At 32.0% G+C, this 17,011-nt stretch overlaps 1 protein-coding gene across 1 annotated transcript in view; it reads right to left on the reverse strand.

Moving 5' to 3' along the window:
- LOC117175247 (protein tiptop) overlaps positions 1-14,203 on the reverse strand; it is a 127,869-nt gene extending 113,666 nt beyond the window's left edge. Inside the window, exon 1 of the mRNA XM_033364934.1 lies at positions 13,776-14,203. The gene's annotated coding sequence lies outside the window, so the exon portion shown is untranslated. The remainder of the gene's footprint in view (positions 1-13,775) is intronic.
- Between the last annotated feature and the right edge of the window lie 2,808 nt (positions 14,204-17,011).

A 17,011-nucleotide genomic window follows, 5' to 3' on the forward strand; every position in this document is an offset into this window, starting at 1 on the left:
CCCCCCGCAGGAATCTGAACGCACGTCCGCATCGCGATACTTGTGCCACCCACAACGTTTGCGTTTTGCTACCCGGGATTATTGCTATTATTGTTATGATTATCACCCTACCAACGAATTTACGTCGCATTGCTAAGCCACTTCGCTCAGGGATTTGCTGGACCAAGGACATTTGCTAGGTTGCAATCCAGGCTTCATGTTCCGCATAAGCCACTTAACATTCGTCAATTATTGTTAAACACACTAAATGGGCAAAATTAGGTCGTTAGAGACAACAATACAGACGATTACTATTATATTTTGATGCGCATGCGCATACTGAAGAAACTAAGGTTTCAACTTTGTTCATGATTTGATCAGGGTGGTCGTTTTATTTAAAGAAATAAATTCCCGATTTTTTCCCGGTTCACAAAGAGGGACTGTTGAATTTTGAATTTTTAACATTGAAACTTTTTTTTATTCGAATTATAAATCCACATATTATTAGCAATATATTCGAAATATAAATCCACATTATTATTTGCAACGCTATAAATTAAAAAATCGATCAATGAACTTTAAAATTTTCAAAATTTTATTTCATTTTTTTGAAAAATCTAGAAGTTGTTTTCAATTATTTTAAATTTAAAATATTTTAAAAATTGGCAGAAAAAATCTGGAAGACTTTAAAGAAACTTGTCAAAATTGCATGATAATTTCGAATCTTTTCAAAACTTCTAAATATCTCCTAAAATTACTCAAATTTTGTCTACACATGATAAGTGTTCAATTGTTATTTATACATCGAAATTAAACATTGTTCGTTAAAATCTGGAAATTCTTAAATTTTAAACAGATTTAAAATCATTTTCTCAAATCAATTATTGTTCACTTTTTAATAGTTAAGTAGAGATTCATTAAAAAATTATTTATTCATATTTACAGTTGATAAAATTAAAAAGGCTTTTCACTAAAACTGTCAACTGCAAACGCTGTTAATTTTCAAATGTTTGAGTCTTCAAAAAACAGAAATTAAAAATTGGTCAAATTAAAAAAGTAAGCTTTAGAATAAAAACGTGAAATATATATACTTAAATTACGTAACAAACCGTATAAAAATATTTCTACCCCCCTTCCCTCATTACGTACGTAATTTTTAGTATAAATTTCAGATTTATTCATTTATTTTAAACAAAAATTTATTTTATACTATAAAAGATGGATTTTTTAAAAAATACTCGAATTTTCAACAAAAGAATTAAATTTTCAGCATAATAGTTGCATTTTCAACCTAAAAAGATAAATTCGCAACAAAACAGTTACATAGTTCATATTTCAGTAAAAAAAGATTAAATTTATACGAAAAAAAAAAGAATCTTAAGACCTAAAAGAGAACTTTTCGACAAATAAATATTTCGCACGTAAGATATAAATACAAGTTTATCGAAATTGTTGAACCAGTGAAGCCAAAAAACGAATTCTCTACCAAAAATTGAATTTTCAAACAAAAAATATGACTTTTCAACAAAAAAATTTTTTTCCACGAAAGTGATGCATTTTTACCGAACAAAAAGGAAACTTCAAACAATGAAAATAATTTTTTCACAAAAAAAAAGAAGAATTTTGGACTAAAAAAGATCAATCTTAAAAAGTGGAAATTTTTAACCAAAATAAGCCTTCAATCAAAAAAATTAATTTTTAACAATGGAGCTTAACTTTTGCACAATTACATGAATTTTTTGGTAAACAAGATTAATTTTCGACAAAATAGTTCAACTTTCAATGAAAGATATGAATTTTCAACTAAAAATATACACGTTTAACACACAAAAATTATTTTTTAACAAATTGATCTAATAGGTCAATTTAAAAAAAATTTTGAATTTTCTGTCAAAAAAGATTTCAGTTGACTTTTAACTGTCAAAATATGAATTTTTTAACGAGAAATAAGTTTCTATGAAAGTAAAACGTTTAAATTTTCAGTTGAAAGAATGATCTTTTAACCAAACTGATAAATTTTCAACTAAAATGATGAATTTACAACTGGAATAATTGAATTTTATACCTACCAAAAAGGTGTATTTGTAACCAATAAGATTATTCTTCTACAAAAAAGACGATTTTTCAACAAATTATTTGAATTTTAAAAAAATAATTTGATTTTTAAATAAAAAATATCAATTTTCCACCAAATAGTTGAATTTTCATCCAAAAAAGATAAAATTTTAACCAAAAATAGATTAGTTAAATTTTTCTTTAAAAGTTTAATTCTTAGCCAAAACCATAAAACGAATTTTTAGAAAAATAGTTCAAATTTCGACTGGAATAGTTTAATTTTTAGTTTAAAAATCCAAACAAAAAATATAAAAAAATCATATTATTCAGAAATATTTCCTCTTTGAAATAATACATTTACTCTAAAAACTGCTTGAAGTAATTTCTTTTTTAAAAATTTGGAAGAAGGACCTTTTAAGTTGTGACCAATTTAGACTTGTATCAGAGTTTTTCAACTCCTTTGTTCTAAATCCCAGTATTCATTTATTTAAAAAATTCCCTTTCCATGTCGAAAATTCTCTGTTCCGAGTGAAATTATATTTCTTTAACGAAATTCCCTTGTGCGAAAATAAAAACGATAATTATTTTCACTCAGATGACCCACAACTGTAGATAAATTAGAAATCACTTTGGTAAATAACCCAAAATTATTAAAATAATGAGAACTTGAAGTTTGCTATGATCAGAAGTAAATTTCCGGTTTTGTAATTCAATTCCCGGTAATATTCCGGTAGTTTCCGGTCAGGATGCCACCCTGCTAATCTAAAAATTTCATATTGATATCTGGATACAGAAAAGATAATAGTTTTTGTTGAAACTAAAATCAAGTCCGGTTTTAAACTTAAAGCTAGATTCAAGCGGACAGTTGACTTTGAAAATAATTATTACCAATCGCTTTAGTTGTTTGTTTGTAAAAAGGAAGATGCATGATAAAATTTTTACTTATCTTTTGAACAGAATTTAAAACGGGGAGAGGGTGTTCAAAGAATAATTATGAACCATTTAGGGGGTTCCTGTAAAGAGGGAAGTAATGTGAAAAGAAAAAAAAACAATCATTTGATCCACGGGATTTTTTAAAAAGAACTTGGAAAGGGTTATTACACAAATTGTCAGAAATCGCTTTGGGGTGGCGCAACTGGAAAGGATGAGTTGTACCAATTTATTAGGTATCCAGATTTGCAAATGCAAAAATAAAACATTGTTTAGAGCAATACGAGTTTGGAGCAGTTGAAAATGGAAAATGATTTTCACCAACAACTCTGTCGACGCGGTCAAACGTGAAAAATCACATCAAGAAATACGCTCATTGATAATTCAAAGCGGACGATAACTTTTCCTGCTCATCCGTCGAGTACCGCGCGTGCTATCGGTGCGTGAAATGGAAATCGAGCGAAATGAATACGCGCTTGCACAAAGCGCGAGAGTGGGAGGCGGGGGAGTAGCGAATGAGAGAGAAAGATAGTTTAAGAGAGGCAATAGGAACAGAGGCATCATGCCGCGAGCGCTTCAAATCAGAGAACTAATCCTTTTTTTTTCATATTTATGAATGCATCCATTTCTTTTTTCTTCCGCGTAAAAAAATGATCAATCGAATATGGAAACTGCAAATGATGTTTTTTTTTTTGCTGCAATGTTGGAATTTTTGGAGGACAAAAAAAACTACAGAAAAACTTGCCGATCTTCCGAAGTGCTGCGTAAATCAGAGAAAACTTTTAGCTTTCTCATTTCAAATTTGTGTGAAAATACAGTCAAACTCGGATATAACGCCCTCAGATATATCTCTTCCAAAAAATAGATGCTGCGCCGCAGGTAGGAATTTCCGAGTTTGACAGTAATTAAACCAAAATATTCAACGATTTGGTATTAAGCAAAGTTTAAATTAGAATACAAAAATCCCCTAAATTTTCAGGTTTCCTTTGACCAGCAGTGAGTTTTGAAAAAAAAATTGTACAAAAATTGACAAAATTCAGAAGAGTACTTTCAAGCCTGTCACCTAGAACTGAACAGAGGCGGTTGAGCTCACTTTGGAAGCGTTTGGTAGAGGCAGTCGAAGCGCGTCAAAAGGCATCGACTGTCAGGTGCGGAGGCGAACATCAAGAATTTACTGTGCTTTTAAGTGAAAATTAATGGTGCTGGTCGTTCATCGGGGTTAATCGAGCCGGCAAATGAATTTGTTCATTCCTGAGTGCAACAAAAGCACAAGAGTATACCTGTAGAGCTTGCGGTACTTAATTATAATCCGCACAAAACGGCCGACTTACGGTCGTTAACTCCTTTTGGTGATTCGCGAGTACTTGAGTTCAAATCGTCAAGTTCACAGTACATATTCCCGAACAAACTGTATTTGTGTGTGAAGTGTAAACACACTAACACGAACAGATATTTACACTTGCGGCAGTTTTGGTCACACACACCTTCAGAGTTTACAGCCAATCATCGTGTGTTTAACCTCGGTAATAATCTCGTTGTTTATATCTGCAGGTAATCATTAACTTTATTCGAAGCTTTGGTGGCTTCTAAGCGATAATTTTTTTTATTCAAAAAAGGGGGCACTAGAAATAAAAATATAATTGCTTAATTGATACCAGTGCATGCAGACCAGAGACGTTCCACTAAATTTATCGATTTTTTTATTTGTTTGAAGAAACAATTTTTTAATTGTGTTACCAGAATTGCTTAAATTTTTTTTTCGAACAGAAAAAGTTACTTTTTAGAAAGTTACTCACTCTGAAAATATTTGCCGAAATCGAACTTTGGACTTTTTATGTTCATGTGACTAGCAAAAATATTGACACTATCCTCGAGATTCGGTGAACATCGGAATTTATCGATGTTCGTTGGAAACTTGCGATTCACTGACGGATTTTTTTCGACGAGACGAGGTCGTTTATTTCTTTCACATAGACGTTATTATATACATACATTTACTAGGAATTGGGTGAACAGGCCTCGAAAGAATGCGATCGGCAGTTTTAATTTAAAACTTAAATCTAAACTGATAATTATCGTATGGCGATAAAAAAAAGTGAGATTGATTTGTTAAATAAGTGGCCTTTGAAAAACTATGTTATTGCGTCAGCAACGTTTATTTGAAAATTCAAGCATTTGGTTACAAATTCATCTTTCAGGTTGAAAATTTAGATTTTGAGTTTGTTCTAATGATTAAAATGATAAAAAATGTTGCAATCCCACCATAGTTAAAAGCTTTTAAAATCACTTTGAAACTCTGAGTGTATGAAAAATTCGCAACTAGCTTCCTTCACACCTGTTGGGCATAAGTCAGAGTTCATCATTTTTTCACGAGACCTTCCTCGGCTGATTTCTATAGTAGCTTTTCTCTGGAATTAAATGATTATACATTAATAAAAGATAAATAAAGTAAATAAGAAGCTGTCGTACTTTCATCAAGATTTCTTCAGAATTTTTAAATTCCTTCGATTAAAAAAGATAAAATTTCTTTTTTTCACACACTAATACGATTTACGAATCAGTAGCCAAGATTGCACATTTTTCGTTCGTTTGCTCACTTTTCTAACCGACGGCACTTTCCATTATGTCATTAGTATTCACATCAGCAATCCGTTATTAAAGATTATTACCACACAGAGAAATAATTTCCCGTTTGGTGGAAAAAAATGTGAACGTATGTAGTAGTTAGCTTTATCAATGTTTACCGATCTTAAACAACAATTTAATTTGAAGATGCTGATTTAAGTCAGAAGAAATTAGTTTTGAGCTAAAGTGTTTCCAAGAGATTGCTATTGCTATCAATGATAAAGGTGGAGTAAAAATTCCTTTTCTTTGAGCATCAATTTTTATTTGTCTTCTTGAAAATACCAATGTTTCACTCTGTCTTAGGTTAAGGATTTTCGGAAAAAGACTAAAGACACCAAGCCTTAATAATGCACCAAACATTCTTAACTGCACATTGACATCTCTGTATTGGTAATAAACCATCAAGCATGTTTTAAGTTTAAGTTCTCTGCAAATCGGAAGATATTGTTAAGCATTTTAATCCTTGAAACACACATAAAATCAAAGGAAAATAATTCTTCTTATATGCGAAAAGTTGTTTATTTTTGTCAAAGCCATTAATTTTAGGAAAAAGAGTAACGGCTCTATAGGTTAGTATCTTTTCATTTTGTCTCGATGATTTAGGTCCTTTTTAGTTGGTCCTCCAAGAGGGAAGCTTATCAACTAGACAAATGGATCTACATGTTGACATCTGTTCATTGGCAAATAAGCATAATAAATGTTTCAAGTATGAATTATCTGCCAATCAAATGATATTGTGAAGCATTGTACTCCTCGAGACGAACTCAAAATCAAAGAATACTAATCGTTTTTATATCAAAAAATGTTTTTTTCTTGAGCAATTGGAAAAGGGTTTACCAAGGCTGCAGCATCCAAGGAAAATAGGATGAATGAACAATTTACAACCACTGTTTTCAGAAAAAGAGCAAAGACTCGGTGCATTCTTATCTGCATATGGACATCTCTGTATGGGTAATAAAGCAGCAAGCATGTTTTAAATTTAATTTCTCTGCAAATCGGAGGATATTATTTAGTATTTGTCCAAATGACAAAGTTAGATCACGAAAAAAAATGGAAAGGTGCCACCTTGAGTAAACCAAATCAAAAGATGCTACACAATCGAAGGATATTGTAAAGCATGTCATTCCTTGATACGAACTCAAAATCTCTAGGATACTAATCGTTTTTTCATCCAAAAAGGTTTTTTCTGGAGCAGTCAGAAAAGGGATTTCTAAGGATGGAACATCCAAGCACAAACTGAGGAATGAACAATGCACTACCATTGTTTTCGGTAAAAGAGTAACGGCTCGGTGCATTCTTATCTGCACATTGACATCTCTGTATCGGTAATAAAGCAGCAAACAGGTTTTAACTTTGAGTTCTCTGCAAATCGAAGGACCCCGAAGCCTTCGTTAGCAGCAGCCCATGGGCAATGGAGATGGGTAATGTGAAATGCAAAAGAGTATGACGCCTGTTTGTACCTAATACGAGTCTGCAGAAGTGCGCGTGGAGAGACATGTCCAATTGTACGTGTATAGGCATTCGCAATACCCCTGATCTGTCTACGCACCCACACAAATGTTTCTATAGTGTGGGGAGTCAATAATACACAAATATACATACGCAAAAGACGCCGATACGCTCACCACCACCCTCGCGATTCAAACCACCGCGCCCACCTATTGAAGTCTGCGATGACGGGACCCGTCTGTCAGCAGATCAAAGCTGAAGTAAGCTCTCTTTGTGATGCTTTGCCGAGTTGGTATTTAATTATGGATGAGATCGATATTAGGGCCTTCGGCGAGAGGCTACCGCGCACGCCTTTCTGTTATTGCCAGCCAATTCAAAACCATCCTCTATCATCAAATGAATCTTCTTTAAATTCATCTGAATTCCCCCTTTTCTACATTCCTTATCTAACATTATTGTCTGAATTGTTTAAATTTACTGAATTTGTGACCAATCCTAAAGTCCCGCACAGTTCAGTAAAGTTGCAACAATTGTTTGTCCTCTCACATAAAAACTAGTATTATTATCAAACACCTGAGAGTGCAGAAAATATAGAAATGGAACGACTTGTCCCAGAACGTGACATTTCACGTCTATTTCATACTGGATGGATGGACAGGTGAACATTTTTAACTGGCAGAAAAATGACGCATGTCTCGATCCTTCGCGTGTCCTGTGCTCGCTCTTATCATCCGAGTTCTTGTTTTCTTATTTCCCATCAGAGAAACATGGATATATTCTACAAACAAGAAGAAACGAGTCACATGATGATAGGACAGTGGCAGGCGTCAATTAAAACTATTATCAAGTTAAATTACAGAAATGAATTATAAATTACACGGACTAATTTAGGGGAAACGAGTACGAGGTTTATAGAAAAACTTTTTAGGTCCTGATGCTGATAATTAATGAAAAAGTGTGGAAATTATTACTTATCAAAAGGCTGGAACATTCATTTTAGTGATAGCAATGTCATCGCATGAATTACATTCGTCATTTATACTATATTTCATACTTGATAACATGTTCCAATTTCATTCAAATGGTATTCGTCTGGTACGAAGTAAGGAGATTTCATAATTAAATTATCTTACAATCTTAGAAGGGCAAAAAAATATAAACTATGAACGTATGGAGCAAGAAAAAACAATGTTGATAAAGAAGCCTCAACTGTCTTCTAAATTTAGTAAATTTTTGACTTGTATGAGGTTAAATTTTGCATGATTAAGTAATTGAATGTTTTATTAATCAGAATGGCAAATCTGCATGCTATAAGTGTTTCCAATTATTTTTCAAACCTTATATATTCCGATCAGGGAATCATCCCTAATCTTGATAACAAAACTGTTATCTACACAATTTTTTCTCCAAATTCGTTGTTCCAGATTTGTATTCATAAAATAAATTTGATGATAGAATAGATTTATCTAATGCAAAGAATACTCAAACTAGTTAAGTAATGGCAATGTGATTTGCAGACACTTTTGACTCGGTCAACCCTACCTCTATTTATTTATAACGCATTTTAAAGTTTTCTCTCGAAACTTCAGAAATATTTGAATTTCAAACGAGAATATGTACGATCTGTATAATCGAAAACGTAGTGGGTTGAAGATAATGCAAAGACTGCAGAATCGCGCACTTAAGGCACTCTTTCGACGACTGATCCCGCTGTGATCCCTGCTCGGAATCGCAATCACAACGGATATGAGTCACATCAAGAATGTATGCGATTTCTGAGTTCACTGATATTTCGTAAGCGGACTTAGTGACGAATGTTTATGCAGAAAACTCCTCCAAATGGAACCAATAGATGTATTTGTAAACTAAGGCCAATTCTTCTCTTCGAGAAAAATCTTCCATTTCAACGAAGATTAAATTCACGACAAATGCAATTGGAGAAAGTGTCAGTTTTTATTTAGTAGCATTTAATTTGTATTTAGTATCAGTTAGTTTGCATTTAGTTCGGAAGATATGGCACTGCTGTCTTTTTTAGTAAAGACAACCATTTAATTAGTTGTTAAAACTAATTTAATAGTTACTGCAACTAATGGAATCTTTGTGCCCACTAATAAAATAGCAATACCAATTAATAAAAAATTAGTACGTACATCTTTTACAAGTTAGAAAGTTGGCCCAAATTATCGTTTTAGTGTTTATAGAAAAACCTAACCCATTAGTATCATTTTTTTTGAAAATAGAAACAAAATTGTGTCATGATTAAAAAAGTGATCAAATAGTGTCACTATAATGGCGCGAGTCCAAGCGGTACGACAGTCATTCATGAAAAATCGCATGCTATTATTATCAATATTAACTACTTGAAACGATTTCAATTTTCAAAATATTTCACCACAAATCAAAAACATACAACCGAGACTCATCTAAACCTTTTCATACCAAATTTATAAATCAACTAACGAAAACAAAAAATCTGAGGAATTTTTTGTTCATAAATCGTAAATTTTTCGGGGAAAGGTATAAACGACAGGATTAAACATTGGATTATAAATATCAAAATGGAACGTAGCATTTGTCATATAGTTATGATTTTGCCAGAAATCATCGGATACCCCGAAGCGACAATAACTGTATAGAAGTATACACATATATCTTTTGTATACTCCCACGTTGGTTTATCAATCATTCGGTTTGAAATACACAGACTGCGTCATCGAGTACATATACGGTATAGAACTCGAGACGAGTCGAAAAAGTCACGAAAACACATATACGCGACAGTATTTGACGCGAGAGACACTGAACAGGTATTGGGAGGGAAAATGGGACGGGAGAAAAACAATAATTTATTATCCCTCGTCATCCTCAATTCATCGTGAGCTGGCTTCTTTTCTGTATTTTATACCACATGGTCCTCATTCAAAATTTTTAAACGACAAAAGAAAGAGAAACCTTATCAGAGTATCTACCCAATCGATGATTTTAAATTCCCAGTTTGCTCCTGGTCAATTGTTGATTTTTTCGACCAATTAAAAAGGAGTTTCAAGATCTGAACTTGTTCACTTGTTTCGGCCTACCTCATGGTTCTAAGTGTAGAAGATGATGGTCCATGTTTTTTTAAAAGTTTTCATTTCTTCTTCACTGTTGTTTTCAAGATTGAATAAAACTAACTAATACCAAACTAATGATTATAATTCTTTACAGAAATCTCCTCTTCCAAATCAGAATTGAAGTAATAAAATACAGGAAACTACTTTTAATTCGCATAATGGTTATAACATTCGCGAGAAAATTCCCTGTCACTGGATCACATTCACTTCTCCGTTTCTTCTCGGTAAACAACATTCCCTGTTATTTTCCAGTTTATTTGTAAATAATTAAGATGATTTACATAAGTTCTCTTTTGATTGCAAAATTAACATCGGGTTGGGTACTCAGTACCAAACTGGCACTCAATAAAGAGAAATGACACGAGGAAAATCGAGGAACAGAGATAGAGACCAACTGACAAACCGCCAAGAAGTGATCACAGGTACAAAGCATTGTGGATGGAAACATGATCGATTGCAGAACTCTCTGATAGAACTGCAAACTGCTGCCGTGTTGTATTCGAGATCGCACTTGTGAGCACAATTCTAACTGTGTTATATTATTGGCACACCCGGAACATAATACAGACGATGACAATTATTTTTGAGCCAGGCCACCCAATTCTACCGGGAAGAATAACTGACCTATACCATTAATCAAAACTCTCTCTTCACCATAAAATTAAAATAAATAATTATAAAACTAATTCACTATTTCTGAGGAATAAGTTTTTATACCAGAACTAAAATTATGTATCTTTCGGAACTCTTGATGACTTCATCTCAACAAAAAAATCTAAACACTCGAGAATAGATTGAGTTTTGAGAAGCCAAGTGAAGGAAAATAAACAGAAGCTCATCGATCGATCACTGAGAGGCTTTGCATTCTCAGCGCTGTAATTTATTTTTTATAAACATAGGCACTGAGAAGAAAAAGTCTTTGACGTATGCAAATTTTTAGAAGAACTTTTGGTAAGATGGTTCACATATTGTCATATAGATCGCAAGTAGGTTTATTTCTGACATAAAAAATTAAATTGTTTCTTTGAAAATAACTTAAATCAGGAATTATCTTCGGTTGTAATTTTTTGCAATCTTACAAAGTCGAATTTAATGTTGCAAGCATGATAAATTTATTCGAGATGATTCCTCAATAATTAGAAAAATGCTGTAACTCAAATACAACATGGAAGAAAAATTCCAATAGTTATCATGTGGAGAATGGAGGAAATCATCTATCTGGTTTTAAATAATATTCCTCGCATTTTAAAAATGCTAAAACCACGCGTAAGTTTTTTTTTCTTCAAAAAATTGATTTATCATATTTTATTCGATTAATCATTTAATGGTCTGGAAGTTTGTGCAGTCGTTCATAACTGAAAGCTTCTTTTGTGCATCCAGTCTTGTTCATTCAATGTACGATATCGATAATAGTAGGAATTAAATCCCAATGTCATTCATTCAAACGTCAAAGCACTTTTTCCACGGTGTAGGACAAGTTTCAACAATTTTTATATCTACAGCAAAATCAAGAATAAAATGATAATTACTTCGTCCTAATTTTGTTCACAGTTTCACACTAAAAGAAAAATCACTTTTTTGTTTTAATTAATGGACACGGATTTTACACTTGTCTAAATTTCTATCAAACAAAAATCAGATTTCTAATCAATGATTATTTTCTATCGCTGTCATCAAAATTAAGCTCGTAATGAATATATTAACATTTCTCAATACTAATTTTCCATGTCTTCTATAAGGACAGGCCAAATGTGCATTTCCAATAAATTTTTGTAATCTCGTAATAAATATTATTATTGCAGATATATTACTTAGGGAACATGTACAATTGCAGTATTATAAAAAGTAATGAAAAAAATGTATTCATTAATATTATTTATCGAATTTTAGTAATCTGACAGCATGCCCTAGCAAACTTTTTATTCCATTTATGCTTCCTCTGAATCTTATTACCCTTGTAGGACGAACTTATTGCATTGAACTTTTGAAATTTATTTTCGTCCATCTAAAACCTTTTTATCTTCTTTTTTTATTGCACTTTGTAACTTAATATGATGTTATCTAATTTTTCAACTTATCAACACTATTTGCCGATGTCTATCAATTTGAAAGTAATCGCATGTGACATTTTTTTACTATCTATAATAATTGAAGTATCGTCTTTTTTAATGGTCTTTCAACTTCTCTCACAGAAAACTTCCAGACTTTCGTCACTTTTATTTCAAGTCCGTAAAATTTGTCTATCTGCCAGGATAAAAAACTGAGTTGATTCTTTGCGCCCAACATGTCACAGATGCACTTCCGTCGACAAGGCACTTTTTTAAATGCCCCTTTGATCGCATAACTAAACACGGTCACGCACACTTGGCATGATTCGGCCACCTGCTGACAGTCGCACTTTTGTTTACACAATTCCTCGCGGCCACACTCGCGTGTTTTAGAGATACGCTCGTCGAAATCAGAGAAAAAAAAAGAAAAAATGTCTGATTAAAGGCATGGGACCATTCATCCACTTTTGCAACAATACCCATTGTACATGCGCTTCCCCGAACTGGCAAAAAAAAATCGCCTCGATTCGCCGGGAACAAAAAAAAAAGAGAGTGAATGCAGACAGATAGTGAACAGACTCCTAATAGTGGATGTGCATCTCTTCACTGTCAGGACCAATTCAACAGCCGTATGTCTTCTGCTCATTCCCGCCTTTCATCAAATTCGAATTTCGACAACGAGTTTTATCAAGTGACACTTGAATCAAGTATAAACTTTTTTGCTGGTTCAGCAAAATTTATACTTGATTTAATAACAAGTGAGAGTTGTCAAATTTTTAATTTAATTTTCACTACACCCAAAAGATTTTGATTGTATAAAACAGAAAAAAATCAATTTACACATATTAAATCAAGTAAAAACTTTTCTTTCCTTCTTAAGAAATTTCTTTGGAATCTGAAGAAAAATCTTTGAATTAGGAAAAGTGCATGCTTGATTTAATTTCTTGAAATTCAATTCGTGCAAAACGTACTTCTGTTTCAAACAACCCAACTTTCTTCTATCCTCAATGCTGATAACAAGCTGCAATTGTCAACTTTTAGTTTAATCTTTACTGTACCCAAATAATTTTGATTGGATAAAACAAAAACAAAAGTTAATTTAAGCATATTTAATCAAGTATAAACTTCTGTTTACTGGTTAAGCATGTTCCTTTGGAGTCCAAAAAACACATTTCAATTAACAAAACTTCATACTTGATTTGACATGTTCAAATTGACCTTGTCTACAAGTACTGCCTTTCCTCTATCTTTAACTCCAATAAGAAATGACAGTTGTCAATTCTTGATTTAATTTTCGCTAATACCGAAAAGATTGTGATGGAATTAAACTTCATAGATTTCCGATCAAGTACAACATTGCTCACACCTATGATAAAAATTCATTACCACTTCAAATCCCTTGCACATGTAACGTCAATTACACCTTATCTACATCGATAACGCACTCCAAGTTACAGGTATTGAACTCAGAAACCATTGACCTCGCAACTGCTATCTCTCCCGGAAATGCATTATTCAAACCGTAAAAAAAAATTGTGCATTTCCTCCAAGTTATTCACAAAACTTTAAATTCACTCACCACAAGTAGTGGTTCCAAGAAGAATAATCCTTCAGCTTTCGCTGATAAAGGACACTGTCAAGACTGTCAAGAGCGGAATGACCACGAATCACCGAGATCCTTTCGAAATCCACTTCCCACCAAAGTGGCACCATATCACATTTTTCCCAATCCACCAAACTGATCTCAATCCACTTGTTTTAGCACTCCCGTGACGAATATTTTCGAAGCAAGTTTTCTCGATCTTTCGAATCGACTTTATTTGATAAAGGGAACTAATATTGATTGGGTGAGATTAAAGACTGGCACTTGTGTCACTGAGAAAACTTGTCAAACGCGAGAAAATACCGGGATGTCCCGCGGGAGAGTTGAAGGATTAGAGAAAACGTACATCCTTCCACATCGGCAGCACGTGGCGCACTGACGGCTCCGCTACTCATATCCCCACCACCGATCCACCCCTTCCAGTCGTTCTGTTGCCAGTTCTCCTTACCCCCTCTTCCTCTCGCGACCCTGACCCATCCCCACTCCGGGATGGGGCGCCGCATTTCGCCCCACTACTCACCCACCACCCACGCCCCCATCCCACTTATCACTAGTCCAGTCTCGCTCTTTCTCCCTCTCTCTTTTTCTCCTCCCGTTCGGCCCTCTCTTTTCATTTCTATCCCGCCTTCTCCGTCCTTCTGTCCATCTTCGTCCACGGATCTCCGCGAGATTTGCTGCAACAATTACCGCGAAATGTGGCTCTTCTTATTTCTTTTTTTTTTATATTTTTTTTTCGTCGTTGACACGCATTGGGAAAGAGTAGAGATTCTCTAGGTAGAGTTCTGCCACAACTTCCCACTGTTTTGATTGGCTACGATTAAACTGCAACCAGAAGTGATGACAAGCGCGCGATTTTTGAACAAAATTTTACAATAAATTTACTATTTTTAAGAATAAAATGAGGAAGAGGCTAACATAATATAGAAACATGTCCAAACTGTATGCAATATATGAAAATAAAAATATTTTTTAAAAGACTATTCCATTTTGTGTTTAAAAGCTGCTTTTTTTAGTTGAAAATTAAGGTATTTTTATTAAAATACGTCTTTTTTAGAAGAAAATTCATCTTGTTAGGGAAATCTATTTTGTTAAAATTTGTTTTTTTTTTTTATTTAAAAAATAATGTTTGAATTGAAAAATTTCACGGAAGGTTCGCAAAAATTCGTGGTTGTGTACACGATTAGAACCCAAAATATAGCTTTTTTATCATTCTTGTATTTTGTTAAATTTAGTGCTTTTTGGTAGAAAATTAATCTTCTTGGTTACAATACTTTTTTGAAAACTTGTTCTTTGTTTGATTGAAAAGTAATTTTTTTAAATGTTAATTTAAGTATTCGGCATTTTGTTGAAAAGTGATCTTTTCTAGTTGAAAGTTTAATTATTTGGATAAAAATTAATGTATTTTGTCCAAGGTTAATTTTTGTGGTAAAAGATTAAGGTTCGCAGTTAAAAAATAATTTTCTCGGGTGAAAGGTACATAATTTTTATCAAAAATGTATTTCTTTCGTTGAAAAATGGTTTATTTTGTGGAAAATTCGCCTTTTTTGTTTGAAAACATTTTTTAACTGACTGTTTAACTATTGTATGTTTGATTTACAATTTACATTTTGAAATTTAAACTATTTTGTGGAAAATCTTATGCGTATTTAGTGTAAAATGCGTTTTTTTTTTGTAAATCATAAATATTCTTGATTAAAAAATTCTCTCTTTAGTTGAAAATTCAACTAGTTCCTGAAAAATCCATTTTTTTGATAAAAATTATTTTTTGTTTGTTTGTTAAAAATTGAACTATTTTGTTGGAAATACTTTGTTTAATGTTTGAAAATAATTTCCATAACTAAAAATTCAAATGTTCCATTTTTGTTTGAAAGTTAATCTTTTTTTAGTTGAAAATTCAACTATTGTTTAAAAATTCGAGTATTTTGTAGAAAATTAATGTTTATGGTTGAAAATTAATCTTTTTGCTTGAAAATTCGTCTTTTTTTTTGTAAAAAATTAATCTCCTTAGTCTATTTAGTTTTTGGTTTAAAAGTTATATTTTTTAGATGCAAAGTTAACCATTTGTTTGAAAATGAATGTATTTTGTGACTAATCATTAATCATTAACTGAAAATTTATTTTGTCGAAAATTTGTCTTTTAGAGAAAAGAATCTTCTTCTTTGGAGATTTATCTTTATGGTCAGAAATTCAACTATTTGGTTAAAAATTCGGTTTTTGGAGTAAAGATTTATCTTTTATATTAAAATTTTTTTTTTGGGTAGAAAATTTATCTTTCTGGTTAAAAATTCATCAATTTTGTTAGAGCTTTGTTGTTTTTTTTTTTTTTTTTTTTTTTTTTTTTTTTGGTAAAAAGTTTATCTTTTTGGTTAGAATTTCAACCAATTTGTTTGAAATTGAACCTTTTCGTTGAAATATTCGACTTTCTTGATTGAAAATTAATCTTTTTGGTTGAAGATTCATCATTTTAGTAAAAAGTTAATTTTTGATTGGAAACTAATTGTCTTGAATGAAAATATCAATATTGCATTTTTGGTTAAAAATTTAACTTTCTTAGTTAAAAATCCATGTATTTTGTTGAAAAATCGTCTTTTTGTAAAATAAATATTGCTCTTGGTTGAAAATTCACCTATTCGGTTAAAAGTCATTTTTATTGAAGATTCACCATTTTAATATAATGTTGAGTTTTTTGCTTGAAAACTTATCTAAATTTAATGTGTTTACTAATTTTTCTTTGGTTGAAAATATTAATTCTTTTAACCAAAAATTTCACTATTCGACTTTATGTTTGAAAGTTATCTATTTTAGTTGAAAATTCAGGTTTAATCATTCACGATTACTCACTTTTTCAAATGAAATTATCATATTAGTCACTTTTCATTTAATAAATGAATTCGTCGGTTAATCACTATTCATTTCAGTTTTATACATATTTTTGAATTATTTTAAATTCTTTGAAATATTTCAGGCTATTTACAAAGATTCCGAGAAATTTTTTATAGATTTCAATAGTTTTAAACCATTTGGATGATTCCAAGGAATTTTTTTAATTAATTTAATTAGCTTGAAGTGAGTTGAAAACTTTCGTAATATTTTAGGATCAAGCATATTCTAGAATTTCTGAAGATTTGAATTTAACTTTAATTGTTTTGTAGTCATAAGTCGCTTTTTATGTTAGAAATTAGTAGGGTTTCAAAGATTTGCGAAGATATTTG

Source organism: Belonocnema kinseyi, chromosome 6, assembly GCF_010883055.1.
Source record: "Belonocnema kinseyi isolate 2016_QV_RU_SX_M_011 chromosome 6, B_treatae_v1, whole genome shotgun sequence".
Classification (NCBI taxonomy): domain Eukaryota; kingdom Metazoa; phylum Arthropoda; class Insecta; order Hymenoptera; family Cynipidae; genus Belonocnema; species Belonocnema kinseyi.